The 21,034-nt window shown below is 33.3% G+C and overlaps 1 protein-coding gene across 7 annotated transcripts in view; it reads right to left on the bottom strand.

The window, feature by feature from the left end:
* The window catches only part of WASF1 (WASP family member 1), a 110,810-nt gene that overhangs the window by 46,139 nt on the left and 43,637 nt on the right, over positions 1-21,034 (bottom strand). For all 7 annotated transcript variants that reach the window (XM_074310112.1, XM_074310111.1, XM_074310114.1 and 4 more), the window contains one exon: positions 8,313-8,405. The gene's annotated coding sequence lies outside the window, so the exon portion shown is untranslated. The remainder of the gene's footprint in view (positions 1-8,312; positions 8,406-21,034) is intronic.

The following is a 21,034-nucleotide window of genomic DNA, read 5'->3' as shown; positions in this document are numbered from 1 at the left end:
TATTTGACCAACTAACTGTGTGTGTGTGTGTGTGTGTGTGTGTGTGTGTGTGTGTGTGTATGTAAATGTATGAACATGTTGTCTTCACTACTGAAAGTTCCTTAAGGTCACTAGACTATGTTTTTGCCCTTTTCTTGGTTGGGGGGGGGGTAGAAATCCCCTGAATGTGTGCAATACTTGGCACATAGTAGACATTTAAATGTTTATTGATTGATTTATTTAAAATTATTAAAAAAAAAAAAGTTCATCATTCAGGGATAGGGGCTGGATTTTGATTAATAGAAAGACAATAATTAAATTACTTCCCCTAACAACCCAAACAGATGAACAAACATACTGGAAAAATTAGCATTAAAGTACATCAATATCATTGTTGAGAACAGGTCCACCTACATTCTCCATCTGTACAAGGTTTATTCCAGGAGTAGAAATAAACCATGTAGAATTCTCCTACACAAGGAGTACGCCATTACAATGGCTGAGTTCCTGAATCACAGATTTGTCATGTACAGAACAAAATCCAGTTAACTTATTGATCCCTTGATTCTCTGTTACCCAGGATTTTGTATAAGTGTTCACATAGTCTAAAATAAGCAACAAAATGATTGAAAGTCTTTTTCCTGCCTCACTAGATTAAATGAACATTGAAAATACATTTGATTGGTAGCAGTCAGTATATGTGGCAAAGCTTAATTGATAAGTTTAGCAGAAAAACGCTGCAATTCCCCAGAGGCAAAGTTCCAAACTATTTGAACAAAGCAAAAAGCACGTGGCTTATGCCATTAATTATATACTACTTTAGGTAACAATGTCTCTGACAACAATATGTGCCACCCACTCTTCCCTCCTTCTCCCTTCTCTTTTTCTCTGTATATGTGTATGTATATTTGTATAAATGAAAATCAAACTATTGTTTTAAAATAAAAAACAACACTGATTTCAACCTTGTACATAGATTCGAAATTTTGTGAACCAAAATCATTTTCAGCTGTTTGGAAAACTTGCATTCTAATAGTCTTTCTGCTCTTCAATTATATCTATTTCCTCTTAAAGTTACATAAAGGATAAAAAAAAAAAAATCTGTTCCTATGCTAAGACAATGTAAATAAATGGAAATATTTGGGTTAAAAGAGCAAATGATAACTACAGGAATGAGGAGGTATAGTGAGACAGTAGTTTACTGGAAAGAAATCTTGAGGTTTTGATGAATTGCAAAACTCAAAGTAAGGGTCAACAAAGCTAATTATTGCCCGATACCTAGACTATTGAAATATCCTTCTAATAGGTTTCTTTGCCTCAAATCTTTACATCCCAAACAATGATCTCAAGCTTCATTAAGAAAAACACAATATCCTAGAATAGGATTGATGATTTTAATATATTCTATTCTGGTCAGGCCACATCTGGAAAACTGTGCAGAATTCTGGTTACCATATTTTAGGAAAGATATTGATAAGTTGGGGCATAGCCAGGGAATGGAAACTATTACGGTGAATGTCTCTACTATATACAAGCATCATTCATTGAAGGAACTGGGTATATTTAGCTTGGAGAAGAGAAAGTTTGGGGAGAGAGATGTGATAGCCTTTTTCGAGTATCAAAGATTTGTCACATAAGAGAGAAAACAAAATTGGTCTGCTTGGGCCCAAAGGGCAGAATTAGTAATAATATGTAGAAGTTGCAGAGAGATAAATTTAAACTAAACTTCAAGTAAAAATCCTTCATAACAGTTAGAAATATCAAAAAATTTAATGTCAAGGGAGATTACCAAACAAAGAGTTCCAGTGAAAAGGGGATTCCTTAGGGATGGTGAAGTCCTTCAGATGGTCTTGTTTTCTGATTACAGAACTACAGATCCCAGAACACTACAGAGAATCACAACCATTCAAGAATCTGGCTTGACAATCTGCACTGGAAAATATGAATGTATAAAGAATGCCAGATGTACAGGCTATACTATATGACTGGGATGTCTATTGAGTTAACCCATCTGAGTGAAAGAGTTTGTATGTGTGCTGGCCAAACATTGCAGAACAAGTTAGACCTATAATTGAAGGAAGAGAACAGAAGAGATTGCATTTAAGAAACTGCCTAAAGCTTTCATATATTACAAGCTACTCCCTGAACCAAAACACTGTCCTTTTAATAACAATATTTTTCTGGTGATGTTGTTAAGTTTTAATAGCTTAAAACTGCATTAGGATTTTTTGGGATACACTGTAGAGGCAATTGGGATACCACAACTTCTAAAGAAAAAAAAATTCTAGGTTATCCAAATATTTATAATAGGTATATTAAATAGGTGTGACATAATATCAACAATGTACACTTCTTATGCAAGCAAGTGACAACATATATTGTAAACTATACATCTATACACACACATGTATATGGCTGGTGCTCATCTCATACTTGTTTGCAGTTTACATTTTTTTAATAAAATCTACTAAATTCTAGAAAAAATATTTTTTGCTTGTTATTGTTAGATGTGCTTCATCTTTGACCAAAGATATAATATTCCTATATGCTAACCAATGATCTATAAACCCATTTTTTCTTAAACACTTGAGTACTTTTCAAACCATTGTCTCTCTTGAAATTCAAAGAAGAAAAACAACTAAAATCTTCTCTCATTTATCCATGAACTTATAATCCCTGGCAGAAGGATTTGTAGGTTTTTACATGTAGCATCATTTGTCACCATATGAATCAATAGAATTTGTTAATAGAAGTCAGATTTGATAATCATACTTCATCTTTATTCCAACTTTTCCTCTTCCCCTAATTCTTGCCTATTTTCCATTCTGTATATGGTACTAATAATTTCTCAGTCTTGACTTGATTGGTATATTGGTTCTTTAGGAACTTAAGGTAAGCAGGTTATGTGGAAGATGTGTAGGAGAGGGGAGAATCAGGCTAAATACAAGACTAAAGCAATATTCTAGATATGAGGTAAAAAAAAGCTTACACTAGGAGGGAATCAAAGTGATGGTTCAAAAAAGAAAGGCTAGATATGAAATTCTACCTAAGGAGGATGGAGCTGGATACTCTGAAGAAGGAACTTTTTATCCCCCTCAAAATGATACAGCAGACTCATAAAAGCTTTCAGTTGAGGGAACATTCAATGAGAGCCAGTAAAAGAAAAAATGAGTAGTAGTAGTTGCTGATTCCTTCTCTACAAGTTCTAAGGATGCTCTTTGTCAATCTAATAAAAGATAAGTTGGAACATTGTGCCAGGCATTGTGCTAAGTGCTTTTTCAAATATTATAGAGTTGACAAATTCTTGGTCAGTGATGGAGTACATCTAACACAGGCTGGTAATAAGGGAGTTAATCAAGACTGAAATTTTGAAGACACAATGGGCAACAAAAGTAATACTGCTCTGAAAGGTCAATGTAGATGCACAAAGATGTACAGAAGACAGAAGCAAGGTTAAATAACAGAAGAGCTAAAGCTCAGAAGGAATTGAGGATGGTGAAGAATGGTAAGGACATCAAATAAGTTGTGTTTTTGTTTTTAGGTTTGAAGTATGTGTGTGTTTGTGTGTGTGAGTGTGTGTGTGTGTGTGTGTGTGTGTGTGTGTGTGTGTGTGTGTATTAATTCTATTGGGAGGAAAAAAAGATCAAAGAAGGAGTAGAACCTTTTTTGGATGGATAGTATGAGGGTTACTGATAACAGAGAGAAAGAAAGCTGCTCCATTTATATTTTCCTTATGTTTTTTTTTTCTTTTTCCTGCAAAAGGAAAGACTTTTTACACTGGAAATGACAGCAAAAAAAAAAAAAAATAATTAACAAGGAGCTAGTACTTAAGGTAAGCATGGAAATAGTAAGAAAGGCTTTAGCTGCTCTTGATGAGTTTAAGTTAGTTGGTCCAGATGACTGAAACAATTGGCAGGTATAATGGCTGAGCCATTATCAGTGTTACTTGAAAGATAAGGGAAAATGCAAGAAATGCCTAAGATTAGAGAAAGGAAAGTATCTTGATTTAAAAAAAAAAAAAAAAAAAAAAGAACAAGAACAAGAACAAGAATAAAGCCTGCAAACTACAGGCTTGTAAATTTGAATTTAATTTTATAAGTGGATCACTAAAAAGATGATTGTTGAACAACTAAAGAGTCAACATGGTTTTACCAGGAACATATTATTCCAGTGTAACAAAATTACTTAATTTTAATAGATCAAGGGAAACTAGAATACCTTGATTTTATTTTTTAAAAGTTTATGATTTTTATTTTTTAAATTGACAAGCATTTAAAAAAATTAATCTCTCCCATCCACTATCAATTTATCTCTATTGGGGAACCCCTCCCCAAAGCCTTCAATATTTAGCTGCACAGTCCAGCAAAATGAATTCCGTTAACCATGTTCAAAAAATATGTTTGTTTTTATATTTTAAGTGTTTTCTCACTCTTAACAGGTGAAGAGTGATAGGTTTTAGTTCTGTTCTTTTGAACTCCTGGCTTATCATTGTATTGTGATCATAGTATTCTAAAACCTCTCAAAGCTATTTTCTTTGTAATGTTCCTATTATTGTATACATTGTACTTCTTTTTCTGCTCACTCCACTTTGTAACAGCTCATACAGGTCTTCCTAGTTTCCTTTGAAATTATCCATTTCATTATTTTTTTTATGGTACAGTATTCCATCCCATTCATTTACCATAGTTCATTTAGCTATTCTTCAATAGGAACACACTCTTTATTCCCAATTTTTTTTACTATCATGAAAAAACCTAATATATATATATTCTTTTCTTCTGACTTTGATTTCTTTAAAGTATAGGCCTACTATTGAAGAGTCTGGTAACTTTCTAAGCATAATTCCAAATTACTTTCCAGAACGGCTAGACCAATTCTAAACTCCACTAACAGAGTAATCTGCTTTTCTACAATCCTTCCAACATTGCCATTTTCTTCTTCTGCCATCTTTGCCAGTATTGTAAGTGTGCGGTGGAACATCAAGGTTGGTCTAATTTGCATTTCTCTAATTATTAGTGATTTGGAACACTTTTTTCATATAATTATTGATAACTTAGATTTTTTTTCCTTAAAAACTGCCTATTCAAATCTTTTATATGAAATATACCTATTGATGAATGGCTTTTGCTCTTATAAACTTAAAATACTTCCTTATGTATCTTAGAAATGAGGTTTTTATGAGAAAAAATTGTTGAAAGTATCTTTCCTAGTCAGTTATCTTCTAATTTTTACTACATTAGATTTATTTCTGCAAAGAAAGCATTTTTCACAGAATTATCCTTCTTCACTTTAGTGTGTGTGTGTGTGTGTGTGTGTGTGTGTGTGTATGTAAATGGAGAAAGAAAGGGGGGGAGGGAAGGAGGGAGAGAAGGTGAGAGAGGAAAGAGGGAGAAGGACAGGGAGAAAGAGAGGGAGAGGGAGAAGGAGGTAAAGATCTTCAGATCTACCTGGAGTTTATCTTGCTATATGCTGTAAGACCCAAACATAATTTCTACCAGATTTGCTGTCAAATAGTTTATTAGCATACTTTATCAAATAGTGAGTCATCCTGTCCCCCAACTGTAACTGGTCTTGTTTATCTAATGCTATCAAACAAATATATTATTATATTTGTTTGCTTCTGTATGTTATATAACTAATCTAATCACGAGTTCTACTGACAGATATTATCTCTTTCTAATCAACTTAATGATTACTATTTTCTAGTATAGCTTGAGACTTGGTATTCATAAATCTCTCCTTCCCAATTCTTTCTTTTTTCATTATTATTCTTAAGACATTTAACCCTCTGCTATTTTGTGTAAATTTCATCATTTTTTAACTCTATAAAATATTCTTTTGGGAATTTGAATGAGATAGTACTGAATAAATAAACTAACATAGGTGTAGCATTGTCACTTTTGCTATATATATTAATTCAACCTATCTATGAGCAATTCTGTTTCTCCAATTATTTATGTCTATATTTCTACAGGATTTTATAATGACATTCATATAGTCCCAAGGTAAATCTTAGAAGATAGTCTCAACTCTTTTATTACTTCTATAAATTTTCTTAATGGAATTTTTCCTTTTAATTCTTCTTATAAGATTTTCTTAATTATATTTAGGAATGTAATAATAATAATAATATAATAATAATAATGATGATGATGATGATGTAATAATGTAATGTGGCTTTACCTTATATCCTGGAATTTACCTAAAGTTATTAATTATTTCAATAAAACTTTTAGATAGCTCTCTAGAGGTCTCTAAATTCATTATCATCTCTTTAAAAAGAAAAAATTTTATTGTTCCTTCTGTTTACTACTGCTAAGCTAGGGCTGGACAGGGAGTCACTGGGACTTGGAATCTATTGGGATCGCTGGCCCAGAGTCTAAGGATTTTCTGGAGCTGTGTTCTAGCTACCAGCTGCACTCTTGGGTAAAACTCAAGGCTCAGGCCACAGCTATTTGGTTTGGGATTAGCCAAACCCTAGACCCACCCAGAATTCCCCCCAAAATTACTTTCTTGAAGTCACAGCCTTGGAACTCAGTTAGAAGGTTGTAAATGCCCCTGATGCTTCCAGAGATTTTCTGTATCCTCTCTTCTGTGCTTCTCTCTCTATGTACATTGACATATCTATCACAGAATCTCTTCATGTCTCTCTTGGGGTCACTATGGATTTCTGTGATGAAAGAGATCTAGGTAGGAGGAACGTGTATAAGTCGGTTGAAAACTAAATATGAGTCAGTTTTGTGATGGCAGTCAAAAAAACGATTGTGAACTTGGACTGCATTGAGAGAGTAATAGCTTCCAGGAATAGGGAGGTTAGAATCCCCTCCCCCCCACCCCCAACTGACTTTATCAGACTGCATCTGGAATAATAAATTATGAGTATCACTATTTAAGAAGAACATTTGTAAGCCTAGAGAAGGAAATACTCAGGGGAGACATGACACCTGTCTTCAAATATTTGCAGAGTTGGTATGTGGAAGATAGACTGGACTTGTTTCATCTGGCCCCAGAAGGCAAAAACAGGAATAAGGAATAGTACTTGCAAAAATGCTAATTTAGGCTTGATGCCAGATAAAACTTCCTCATAGGGAGAACTGTCCAAAAGTGGAATGGTTTGCTTAAAGATGTGATAGGTTCTTTCTTTCTTGGAGGTCTTCAGGCAGAGTTTGGATGATTACTTATTGAGTATGTTGTACTGGGAATTCCTTTTTGTGTATAGGTTGGACTATACCTATAAGTATACTCTACTTATATAGGGATAGAGGTGTGTGTGTGTGTGTGTGTGTGTGAAATTTTATACTTACTAAAATCAAATTCTTTTGCAAGTCATGACATCAGTTACCTAATGCTATGGTCCACTTTGAGAATGAAAGACAAACAATAAACGACTATTAACTGTGATTATGTGGTCTTTTGCGTATGTGATATTTTGTTCTTTTCTGTTTGTTTGTTTTTTTTAATAAGTAATATTCAGCCAGACACATAAGCATTTACATAGTATTTTTTAGGACCAGGCACTATATTAAGTGCTTTTATAACCATTATCTAATTTTTACAACAACCCCTTGAGGTAGGTACTATTATTTGAGAAGATTAAGGTACAGAGATCAAGTGATTTGCCCAAGTGATTTGTCTGGGGCTAGATTTGAACTTAGTTATTCCTGACTCCAGGGCCTGAGCTCTAATCCACTGCACCACCAATTGCCTCTGAGTACACATTAAAATTATAATCTTATTTGTCAATACAGAATACAGTAATAACACAACATAATAACATATTTGCATAAAATGCCCAGACTTATAATTTCATAAGTTTAGGAACTTAGTTTGGAAACTCCCTTCTCCAATATAGATTGGCAATTTATTTTTAACTTTATGTTTTAGAGAGTTGCCTAGGGCATTGATAGTTTAAGTGACGAGCCCCACATTATTAAAGTAAAATCACAGTATAGTATGTATCAGAATAAAACTGGAACCTATTTTTGGACTCCAAGGCCAGAATTCCATTTACTACTGCCTCTCTAATAATACAGTATTGATTTACTGTATTAATACAGTAATGACTTACTGTATTAATACAGTAATAATAATGTAAATGTTATTTATATTAATAATATAATATAATAATAATAATATGTAATAATAAAATATAAAAAAATAGAGTATAATACAAGAAGAGCACAGTTTGACAAAACATCTGTGGCATATTTGTCAAAAGAGTAACATCATAATAATACCTTTCCATCCTCTGCAATTTAAGTGATTAATAAAGACTTCACTCATTACATTTTAGCAAACACTTTATGAGTTCTTGTCACCAAAAAATTTCTTACCTGGTCAACAGCCTTCAGTCACTGAATTTCTCTAAGCCTTAGCAAGGCTGGTCCTTGGATGACAGACATATAGAATCCAGGATTGGCCTGTAACTGTAATAATGAAAATAACAATTTAAATGTATGGAGTAACTTAAAGTTTATAGAACACATTCTTCACAAATTCTTTTAAATTTTACAGATAAGGAAAGTGATACATAAAGGTGATTCATCCATTATCATACACTAGAAAGTGCTAAGAACTGGGATCTCACCCTGGCTCTTCTGATTACACATCCAGTCCTTTCCTCAACATACTGCACTCTCTCTCAAAACTCTTCAGGGTTGACAATTTCTACTTAGCTCGCATTACTTTCAAGAACCCAGAGTCACCTTCAATGTGGTATTAGAGAAGAGTTTTAATATGCTAGCCTTATGTTTCCAGATTCATTTTGAGTATTTCCACGAGGATTCACCACTGTGATACCTCAAATCCAACTTGTCAAACTGAATACATCATCTTCCTCTACTCTGCCTATTTCTGTTCACTGGCATTACTATTGTCCCAGTATCACAGGCTCATGCTGTCTTCTTTGTCTGTACCCATATCTAGTATGTTTTCATTAGAATTTTTACAATTCCTGTTTCCTTCAAAAGTTTGTTCAAGTGCTTTCTTCTACAAAAAGTCTTCCAAATTTACCTTGTATTTTTGTACACATTTATTTCTGTTCATCTTCTCAGATAGAATATAAAACTTCATGACTCACAGACTGTTTCATTTTTGTTTCTACATCTTCAATACTTAAAAGTGTCTGATGAACTTTATTGATCAATTATCATGTGCCTATTAGGTATCTCATTTTCCTTTGAATCATAATTACTTGGGGGCAGCTAGGTGGCGCAGTGGATAGAGTACCAGCCCTGAATTCAGGAGGACCTGAGTTCAAATCTGGTCTCAGACACTTAACACTTCCTAGCTGTGTGACCCTGGGCAAGTCACTTAACCCCAGCCTCAGAAGGAAAAAAAAAAAAAAAAAGAACCATAATTACTTGTATATCTATCCTCACCCCAAGTTCTCACTAAATTGAAAAATCTCTATTGTAATTATCTATCACTAGAATCTAGCACATAATAGATGCCGAAGTGTCATTATTTGGGCAGATTTGTTCAATAGAGCAAAATACAATATATCTATGCTTTGATCATGTGCAACTCATCCTATCCATGTCTTCCCATAAATCTCTCACCAGGTTAGGAGTTTTCCTCTAGGTCGATCTTTCCCCCCCTCCCCCAACAAAGATTTAGTGATACTTCTTGTGTATAAAGCCCTCTGCTAGTGCTAGATATGAAGGAGATATTATAACCTTTATTGAAGAACATTACTAGTACATGGCAAGCCCTGAAAGCTAGACAAAGGTTTCCAGATTCAATGCTGTAGTCAATATTCCCCATTAGTTAGATAATAGTTTTCTGAAAAGATATGTGATGTGATGAAAGTGATGCTTGAGAGTGAACAAATCAATGGATGGGGAAAACACTAATGATGGGCAGCAGTTAGAAAGTGATGGGAAATTTTTTAATGTTATATTCACATACATGGTAAAAACTCTACAGTATTGTGCAATAGTAACAGTCCATATATGTGTAGTTGTTCAAGGTTGACAGAGAGCTTTTCCCACAACAAGCCTTAGGGGTAGAGAATTTAAATATTATTATTCCCAGTTCTTGATATCTTGACATTATTTAACTATTAATGGAAAACTCCACCAGCTCCCTCACTTTCACTACATGACTAGTTCACATTTCTTTTTATGGATTAAAAATATCCTTTACACTGCTCCCCCTACACGATTTCTCATTATCAGAATCTATAGTATAATCATTCACTAAATGCATCTTATCACACTTTGAATAGGGGATAATTTAATTCTACCTATATTGTGGTATTCAAAAACTCAGTCACATAGCATTACTGAAAAAACTATATAGTTAAAGAACTAAACTTTCATTTCAATGAGAAGTTTGGACTCATTAAAAGTAATATGTAATTTCCCAAAGGCACCAACTTTGTTGAATTGAATTTATTGAAGGAAATATAGAGTATATCATTTACTTATATATATATATATATTGGCCCCACATTTACCATACTAGGCTATCAAGGGAAGTCACAGAAAAATCAATTTATCCAGACATTTAGAAACTTGAACCATTTATAAGAGATGAAACCTGAATTTCATAAGAACCCAAATTTATCCAGCAATATAAGATTTATAAAATATCAAGGAAAAAAGCTGTCATAAAATCTGTCATTTGCATTTCTATCTAGTGAAAGCATGAAATCTCCATAAGCAGAGTACATGTGACCAATATCTGAAGTTTGATTATTAGAAAATTAAGGGATATTACTAGCTTGCCTTGGTAGCAAAAATTTGGGAAATTCTGGGTAAAACAATAGGCTAATCCTTCATTAGCTGTGAAATGTGTATAGTAGATACATAAAATGTGTGTGTACACACACATTATATTCACACAATATTAAAAAGCAAATAATATATTAATGCTAAAGCTCTGTTTATCTGATGTCACTGGGGCAATATGGCTAGACTTGAAATCAGATGATCCGAGGGGATCCAGTGTCTGTCTACTTTAGACACTTACTAGTTGTGTCATGATGAACAAGTAACAGCTTTTCAGGCCCCTTGTTTCCTCACCTACAAAATGGAATTATTAATTACACCATACTCACCTCACAAGTTTCTTGTCAGTGTCAAGTAAAATCATACACAAAGTATTTAACAAAACACTGAATACATCAATGAAATGGTATTTTCATAGATTGGGGCATTTCCTACAATGATGTAAATTGCAATCCATTTGTAGATGTTTATTCTTTGCAACTCTTGCCTATGTCCTCCCAGAAGTTCACCTCAATAGGGTTTATCAAAAACCTTCTTTGAATATTTTTCACATTGTGTAAGTTATAGTATTGCTGCTTATTAATTATCCTTTACGCTTCCCAAATCCAAGAATGCATTTCTTTCATTGCTTCTCCTACATAATTCCCTGTTTATAACCAATTCAAAATCACTACTATTATTATGGTTCCCTTTTCTAACAAAAGTTAATTGAGAATTATTACCTTTTTCCTTAATTTTCTAAGTCCTGTCATCATTTATACAGAAATTTGCTACTTTAATTCCTTGGGTGCCTACTTAGGTTTAACATGTTCATTTAACTTCATTTTAAAAAGTGAATGTTCATAATAAACATACACATATATATGTTTGTATGTATGCATTTTTAACCATGCTACGCATTGGCAGAGAGGAAGGAAGACATCAAAACTTATGGGAAAGTGAACAAAACACAGAATTTATCTTCTTGACTTTTATCTGCTGCTTTAAGACCATATCAGGGAAGGTAAATGATTGTGGCTGGTGCCACATGGAAAACGAAGGGAAATATGATACCACCAGAAAAAGAAGGTGCTGTTAGATTTTGAATGAAAGCCCTCAGTGGCAGCCTGAGGAATTGGAACTTGATTCTGCAAGAGATTGGGAGCCACTGAAAAGTTCTTTGTGCTGTAAATGATGTAAGCAGAATTGCACAAAAGGAATATTATTATGTGCAAGAAGTATGAATGGTAGATAGGAGGATGGAGATACCAGAGACCTAAACAACATTCAGGAGGATATTACAATGGTGATAAAGGGTCTCAGTAGGATAGGAACAATTGGAATAAGAAAGAGAATATATAAGTGAGAAATATTGCAGAGGTGAATCAATTGAATTTGGCAATTAATTAGAATGAAGTTTAAATTTTTTAAAAATGGATTTCTCTTTCCTTTTCCTACATTGGGTTTGTTTCCATTGTGTTGAACAGTTCCTAAATCTTTCAAAGTTGTTTGTCTTTACAGTATTTTGTTTTATAATTGTTCTCCTGGTTCTATTCATTTTACATTGTAGTAGTTCATATAAGCCTTCTCTGCTTTGTTTTTAATTGATTAGTTTTTAATAAATAAAAACATTTATTAAATATTTATTGTGTTCAACAAATAGTCTTTGGAGGATAGTGAGGTAACCTTCATCTAAAAAAAGCTACTGTGCTAACATGGTAGGTATTTATTCTTTCTTTTCCCTGAGTCACTTAAGTCTTCTATTATCAGTTGGATTTGTTTTTTCATGTCCAATATACTATAGCTTTTTCTTTTATTATAAACAAAATGGTCTTTTTATCTATTTTGCTTTCTTGCTTCCCTGGTCTCTATTAGCTTCTCTCAGCACTTAGCATAGCACCTTTGTAGGCATTGTAGGCACTTAATAAATACTTGTTAACTGACTGGTTTTCCACCTCCTTTTCCCTCTTTTTTTCTATTCCTTCTCTGACCTTGTACTTTTGGCTTTTAATGCCAGCTTTGACAATAATAAAAACAAGTATTTTTTGAGTACTTCATATTTGCTCAGGGCTGTACTGGAAGTGATGGAGCTGGTCAGTCTAAGGGCAAACAATCCTATAGACTTCAAAGACTATTAGAGACATTAACACTGCTGAGAAATACAATAAAATAAGGTTCAAAATGGCATGTCTAAGACATATACAAAGCTTAAATTATGTTCATCATTATACTTTAATAAAGTTGGAAGCATCTGTTAACTATTTAAAAAATTTATTTATTTTTAACATTGATTTTTATAAAGATTTTTTTGAGTTTTGAATTCTCTTACTCCTTCCCTCCTGCCCTTTCCAGACAAGAGGAGGCAAGAAATGTGATATCAAGTATATTGTGAAATCATGCAAAACATATTTACATATTAGCTATGTTGCAAAAAAACAAAAACAAACAAAGCAAGAAAAATAAAGAAATGAAAATGTATGCCTCAGTTTGCTTTATGACTCCATCAGTTCTTTCTCTGGAGGTAGATAACATTTTTCTTCAGAATTGCCTTGAATCACTGTATTGAAGAAAATAGCTAAGTCAGTTACAGTTGATCATTATATAATATTGCTATTGCTATGTACAATGTTTTCCTGGTTCTGCTCATTTCACATCAATTCATAAGTTTTTCCAGGTTTTTCTGAAACCATTCTACTTGACATTTCTTATAGTACATTAGTATTCTATCAAAATCACATACCACAACTTGTTCAGCTATTACCCAGTTAATGAGCATCTTTTAATTTCTGATTCTTTGCTACCACAAAAACATCTGCTATAAATATTTTTTGTATATTTAGGTTATTTTCTTTTTCTCTTATATCTTTGCTAGATTAAAGGGCATGCAAAATTTTATGGACCTTTGGTCATAGTTCCAAATTTCTCTCCATAATTGTACACAACTCCACCAACAGTGTATTAGTGTACAATTTTCCCACATCTCCAACGTGTCACTTTCCTTTTCTGTCATATTAGCCAATCTGATGGGTGTGAGATAGTACCTTAGAGTTGTTTTCATTTGTATTTTTTATCAATAGTAATTGAGAGCAATTTTCATGTAATTATAGATAGCTTTGATTTCTTTTTTTGAAAATTGCCTGTTCATATTCATTGACCATTTATCAACTGGGGAATGACATATCTTATGAAGTTAATGAAGTTCTCTCTATATTTGAGAAATGAGGCCTTAAGTTTTTTAAGATGATTTTGAATTGTCCACCAATATGGGTTTTAAAAAGTTTAAAGAATAAATCTTCTAGTTAGGAGGAAAATTACTTTGAATCAGAATAAATTACCACCACTGTGAATCTTCCCAAGGCATATGACTAAAGGACAAAATGATTAATGAGTAGAAAGACAAGATTAAACACTAATCCCTAATGCTACTGGCATAGTTAATTTACATATACTTAAGTCATTTATCATTATTTTTCAAACTTAAGTAATGCTATTACTATATATAATATTCTTATGGTTCTGTTAGGGCCTTTTCCAAAGAGTCCTGTATTTGCATTATGTGACCAAGCTTCAGTTTTAATATTTGATCTTCTAATGAATAGTCTGAATTGATTTCTTTAAGTATTGACTGTACTTACTGTTTAAGAGACTCTCAGAAGTTTTTTCTTACACACAATTTGAAAGCATTGATTCTTTGGTGCTCAGCTTTTTTTTTTATTCCAATTCTCTTAGCCACACATTGCTACTAGAAAAACCATTATATGGATCTTTGTCAGCAAGGTATATCACAACATCTCTACTCTTCCAGATTTGCCACAGTCTTTCTCCAAGTAGCAAACATCTTTTAATTTCATAGTTGTAGCCACCATCTGTAGGGATTTTTGAGCCTAAGAACATACAGTTTGACACTATTTACATTTTATCTCCTTCTATTTGCCAGGAAGTGATGGGACAAGTTGTTAAGATCTTATTTTTTTTATGTTAAACTTTAAGTCAGCTTTTACACTTTCCTTTTTCACAAAAGGCTTCTTAATTCTTTACTTTCTGCCACCAAAAGAGCAACATAAAAGAGATTTTTGACATTTCTCTCATAAATCTCAATCTTAGCTTTTGATTTGTCCAGTCTGACATTTCCCATAACATATCCTGTATATAAGTTAAATAACTTGACAATTTACAGTCTTGTCAAATTCCTTTTCCAATCTTAAACCAATCAATTATTTTGTGTTTGGTTCTAACTGCTACTTCTTGGCCATGGTACCATATTCCTCAGGAGGCAAGTAAAATAATCTGGTATTCCAAATTCTTTGAGGACTTGCTTTATTTTTATGATAAACATAGTCAAAAGCTTTGGTGTAGTCAATGAAGTAGATGTAGATTTTCTGGAACTCCTTTTCTTTCTTCATAATCCAACAAATGTTAGCAATTTGGTCTCTAGTTCCTTGACCTCATCAAAACCAGCTATTCTTCTGCTAATTATTGGTTCACAAATTGCTGAAGCCTAGCTTATAGAATCTTAAGCACATAGTTCCAATAGTGTGAAATGAGAACAATTGTTTAGTAATTTGAATATTCTTTGGCATGGATGTAAACATATTTTCCAAGCAATTGGGCATTGTTTAGAGTACTTTTACCTAAGAATATGCCTGCCTGACATGATTATGTTAGTTACTCTTCTCTCCATCTGTTTAAGTTCCATTATGTTCTTCCACAACATGCCTAGAAACACACAGTTATAATAATAGATTTTTAAAAATCATACTTTTTTATTTCTAATGTATTTTCTAAATTTCAAAAAAATATATCGATTGGTTTTGCTAATATTTTTCTTTTGTTTCTTTCCTTTAAAATATTCTTTGTTGGGGCAGCTAGGTGGCGCAGTGGATAGAGCACCAGCCCTGAATTCAGGAGGACCCGAGTTCAAATGTGGTCTCAGACACTTAACACTTCCTAGTTGTGTGACCCTGGGCAAGTCACTTAATCCCAGCCTCAGAAAATTAAATAAATACATAAATAAAATAAATAAAATATTCTTTGTTCTAAAGCATGTCTCTCTGGGAAAAAGGAAGAAATATTAAAAATGTTAAAAACTTAGCAGCAAAATTAGCAAAAATTTTTTAAAAAGTAAAAGCAAATCAAGAATCATCTTTACTAGAAATTATAACTACCTTACTAAAAAAAAAGGTAATTTTCAATTTAATATACATGCTTTTATGTATAAGCCAAATATATACACTATAGTACAAAGCCAAGGAATTCATTAAAACTGTATCCCTAAACTCCCTAAAATCTATTCCTACTCTCCACCCCACTCCACGCAATGGAAAAAAGTTTTTTTTTTCTATGACTTGGAAATTTTCAGATATTTTGCATTGTGTATTTAGAACCCATTATATTCTAATATAGTATCATTTTTCTTAACATATTGTTTTATACCTGGCCACACTGAAGCTCATATGTCATTTTTTTCTTGCCCACTTAAAAATTGGAAGATCTCCTGGTGGTTTATTCTCCATCATCTGCCTGTTTTTTAAAAAAGAGTTTAGTATATATATTTTAAAAATCTAAAAGTTTTATTGAATGCTCCTTCTCTTGAAATTATTAATTAAATGCTGTAAGACCAGATCTAGCAACTAAACTAATTTTTCTGCTATTATGCACTTGAAATAAATATTTTACAAGAAAATTCCAACCAGAAAAACATGTTATTCTAGATGGCTAAAGTGAAATAATTAAGATAGATTAACAAACCAAAACAACAACAAATCTATTTAAGCAAACTACAAAGGTAGCTATTTATCCTTTAAGGAAACTATACTTTTCCTTTGGCAAATAGTTATCAAAAACTTTTTAGAAAGAAAAAGAACTTATTTTACTATATCTGAAGTACACATTTATTTTAATGCTGTATATTTATATACCATCAGTGTGGGATAGCCCAAGAAAAAATCAGACTAGTTAAAAATAAAAATAAAAAAAATTGTAGGTGGGTAAAACTTAGATGTTATTTTGCAAACCCAATTTAGATATAGAATCTAAGAGAAAGATCATTTGATATTTCTCCTCAACACAGAAAGTATTTTCTAATGCCATGGTCATTAAATTATGCAATTAATGTAACTGTTACCAAAATCTTTGTGTAAGCCCAAACACCATCTCACACCTTGATCATGATAATCTTATCTTTGCCATTCTAAGATCACTGCCCCATTACAGATTTATGGTGTGAGGACTCTAAAATCACCTTCCTAGACTTACACTTTAAGAATAATTTCCTCCATCACTTAATGGATCAGGTTTCTATCTTTATCTTACCTATCCCAAACTACTTTGTCCATTTCCTCAACTAATTTGAGAGGCTGGCCCAAAGATCTTTTATACTGGGTACCCCACTATCATCTACAAATTTTTCCTTCTGAATGAAAACACCTGCCCTCCCTTCTCCTGCCTCTTTTAATTGAAACAGCAATTTTATACCTCTTCTGAACAAGATTGGATTAGGTATTAAGGTCAATAAGAAATACTCTGAAACATCAAAGAGTTTAGCAAACTTTCCTTATCATCAAATAATCCCTGAAATCTCACCTCCTCTAAGAAATCTTTCCAGACTAATCAGAGGATGACAATTTCTCTTACATCATATGATCCCAGATTCAGAAGCCATTGACTCCAACCACCTCATTTTAAAAACTAGGAATCAAAGGCCCAGAGAAGTTAAATGATTTTTCAAAGTGAACTCAAATTACAATCATCACTTTCTGTTCCATAGGTTTACCTGTCCTTTCTTTGTAGTCATAAAAGGGATTTATTTTAGTCATATGTAATATACAAAATTATAAATGCAACCTAGATAAATGGATAAAATTATAATGTTAGCTAAAGAAAAATGCTTTTATCTTCTGGTCAACAATATAGCACAAATTAAGGCTTTTCTGGAATAGGTAAAACAAATTCTGTTGAAGGTGAAAATCTTTAAAACATTTGTGCATAAAGATCCTTGTCTGTTTAGCAGTATTTCACGAATATGATGATGCTCAAGTTTAGTAACATTATTATAACAATATTAGACATATGATGTTTAATTTATTTTATAATTTTAACATTTTCTAAAATGTTCTATTGATAATTTGTGTTTGTTTTAAACAACAATTATTGAAGAAAGATGATTCTTTGGTTATTTAAGCTGTTGTTTTTAAATTCCAGGTTCAGGCAAACGTATGTCACATAGTCACCAATACATTTAAAAGAACATGTCAAACAGTATGAAAATTTCCTCATTGCACTCAAAAACAGTTACAACAAAAGAAATACAGAGATTAGGCGATATAGCTTTGGAATCCGAAAAACATCTTTTTTGTTATTATTTTTAAAAAAGAATATAATGGAATACTTTTTGTAAATGAAATAAAAACTCAAAGTACCACTACCTCCGGGTAGCAGAAATTGTAGCAGAATGTGTTGAGACAGAAATTGTAGCAGAATGTGTTGAGACAGTGTGTGTGTGTGTGTGTGTGAGAGAGAGAGAGAGAGAGAGAGAGAGAGAGAGAGAGAGAGAGAGAGAGAGAGAGAGAGAGAGAGAGAGAGAAGGAGAGAGAGAGAGAAGGAGAGAGAGAGAGAGAGAGAGAGAGAGAGAGAGAGAGAGAGAGAGAAGAGAGAGAGAGAGAGAGAGAGAGAGAGAGAGATGAGAGAGAGAGAAGGAGAGAGAGATGGAGAGAGAGAGAGAGAGAGAGAGAGAGAGAGAGAGGAGAGAGAGAGGAGAGAGAGAAGGAGAAGAGAGAGAGAGGAGAGAGAGAGAGAGAGAGAGAGAGAGAGAGAGAGAGAGAGAGAGAGATGAGAGGAGAGAGGAGAGAGAGAGAGAGAGGAAGAGAGAGAGAGAGAGAGAGGAGAGAGAGAGACGAGAGAAGGAGAGAGAGAAGAGAGAGAGAGAGAGGAAGAGGAGAGACGAGAGAAGGAGAGAGAAGGAGAGAGAGAGAGAGAGAGAGAGAGAGAGATGAGAGAGACGAGAGAGAGAGACAAAACCAACTGAAGAAAGGGAAATAACCATCAAATTCCATGCTCTTTTGATAGACACATTCTCTCTAACATAATTGCTACTACACTCTTCTCCCATTCTACTCACTCCCTTCATAAAGCCTGGCAGTCTTAGGGACAATATAAATGTTTATTCCCTTCTTCCTTTTCTTATTCCTGCTCCTATCCACTCCCTTCAAGGCTGGCTATTGACCTCTCATAAGCGCTCAGGGCAGTTACAAGCATAATTTATTGCTATCTCCAGCAGCTGCACAGAGACCATTGGAGAAATTCCATCCCACTTCGGCCATCTCAGATCACTTTATAACTGCTGAACAGTGCCCCTGGGAAAGGGGGCTCCATAGTGGGGACAGTGACTGGTAAATAGTGACTGGAAAACTTGTCTCCTCTTTTTTTATTTGGGTGGGGCAGAGTGAGTACACACTGGATGAGAAGGCATGGATAACAGTTTCATTATCTTTCCTTTTCTAGACCTACCCATCTTCTAAATTTCCTTATTCTGACTAGAACATCCTTCAAGTCACCTAGGTCTTCACAACCCCCCCCCCCATTATCCTCAGCTCTTCACTTTCACTCACTTCACTGCCCCGTAGCCAATCAGTTGCCAAATCTTGTCAGTTCTACCTCCACATGTCTCAATCTGTTCTTTTTTCTCTACTGAGACAGCCATCATCCTAAATCAGATTGCCCAAACTACTGCAATAGCTTTCCTAATTAAGTTCAGTCTGATTTCTTCCTGAACAAAAGATGGACAACATATTTCAGATCAGATATTATTTCATTATTAGTTCATCCTTTTAAAGTCATTTTAATGTAAGTTTTATAATATACTTAATATTACAACAGTAATATATATAATTTATAAATATACATTTTTATTGCTATTTTTAAAAAGTTTACAGCTACTGCTTTAAAGGAGCCAATTAATGGCAGCACTTTGAACTGAACATTAATCTAGTACAAATAATGAGTGGCCTGGACCAAGGCAGAAAAATCCACTTTACTAAAGAATTTTATTTAAAAACATCTATAAGAGGGCAATTAGATAGCACAGTTAGAGCACCAGCCCTAGAGTCAGGAGGACCTTTGTTCAAATTTGGCCTCAGACATTTAACATTTCCTAGCTGTGTGACATTGGGCAAATCACCTAATCCCAATTGCCTCAAGAAAAAAAAAGAAAGAAAGGGAAAGAAAAGGAAGGGAAAGGAAGGGAATGTAAAAACATCTATAACATAGTTATGTGGCTCAATGGATAGAGTACTAGACTTGGAGTCAGAAAGACATGGATTCAGATCCAGCCTTAAAACACTTATTAGTTGCGTGATTAGTTGCCAAGTCACAACCGGAGTGCCTTAGCAACCATAAAATGAGAATGACAAAATATGGTGAGAAAAATAGGAAATAATACATGTAAATATATGTAAAGCTCTTTGCAAACCTTAAAGTTTGATATAAATGCTAGCTTTTATCATCATGCTTATTTATATGTTATTGTGCTAAATAAAAGCATAAATAAGACAAGCTTTTAAACATATAGGATTTTCAGTGACAAGGCAGGATGGGACGGGGGATAGTTGGAACAAAGAAGACAGAAACAAGGAGTAGCAAATTGAGGGAGTTTAATGTAATCATTGAGTTTTTTAAGGGAATTCGTATGAGATGACATAGTTGAAGCTAGATTGTGGAGTCCTATTGAACTATAACAAGTTTGGGGAATGGAGAATGTGCATGTTAGAATTTTTTATTTGTTCTCCTTTACACATAGATTTTATTTTTCTCTTGAATTAAAACCTTTTTTGCATCACAATTCCCATTTTGGTTCAATATACTGGTCTCAGTTTTAGTGAAATGGGCATTTCAAAAATTTCTTTAATTTAGACATTATAGAAGCTTGAGAAAGGTGTTATTTTTCCTTAATCATGTATATAAATTAGTTATTTCAGTCACAATCTGCTATAATTTAATAGGGTAGAAGTAAAGATTTTTCTCTTTAACCTACATACATACATAGTGGCTTTGCCTCTTTTTTTTTTTTTTTAATATTTTATTTTTGTCAAAGACCAAAGGGTATACACATTTTATGACATACTACACATTTGTGAAATCCTTTTCTTTCTCCAGAGCTTAGGTCAACTACAGTCTATTCTATGGCACTTTCTCTGATCCCTATAGCTCTCTCCTACTCATATAAAATTTTGTTTAGTATGTCTCCTTTCCTTTTATATTCCTTCTACTCTACTCCTACCATGTTAGATTATAAACAACTTAAAAATAGAGATTATGTTTTATTTTTGAATCCTCAAGGCCTAGCATAG

Source organism: Sminthopsis crassicaudata, chromosome 4 (assembly GCF_048593235.1).
Source record: "Sminthopsis crassicaudata isolate SCR6 chromosome 4, ASM4859323v1, whole genome shotgun sequence".
NCBI lineage: Eukaryota > Metazoa > Chordata > Mammalia > Dasyuromorphia > Dasyuridae > Sminthopsis > Sminthopsis crassicaudata.
This window is presented reverse-complemented; position numbering and strand designations above follow the sequence as displayed.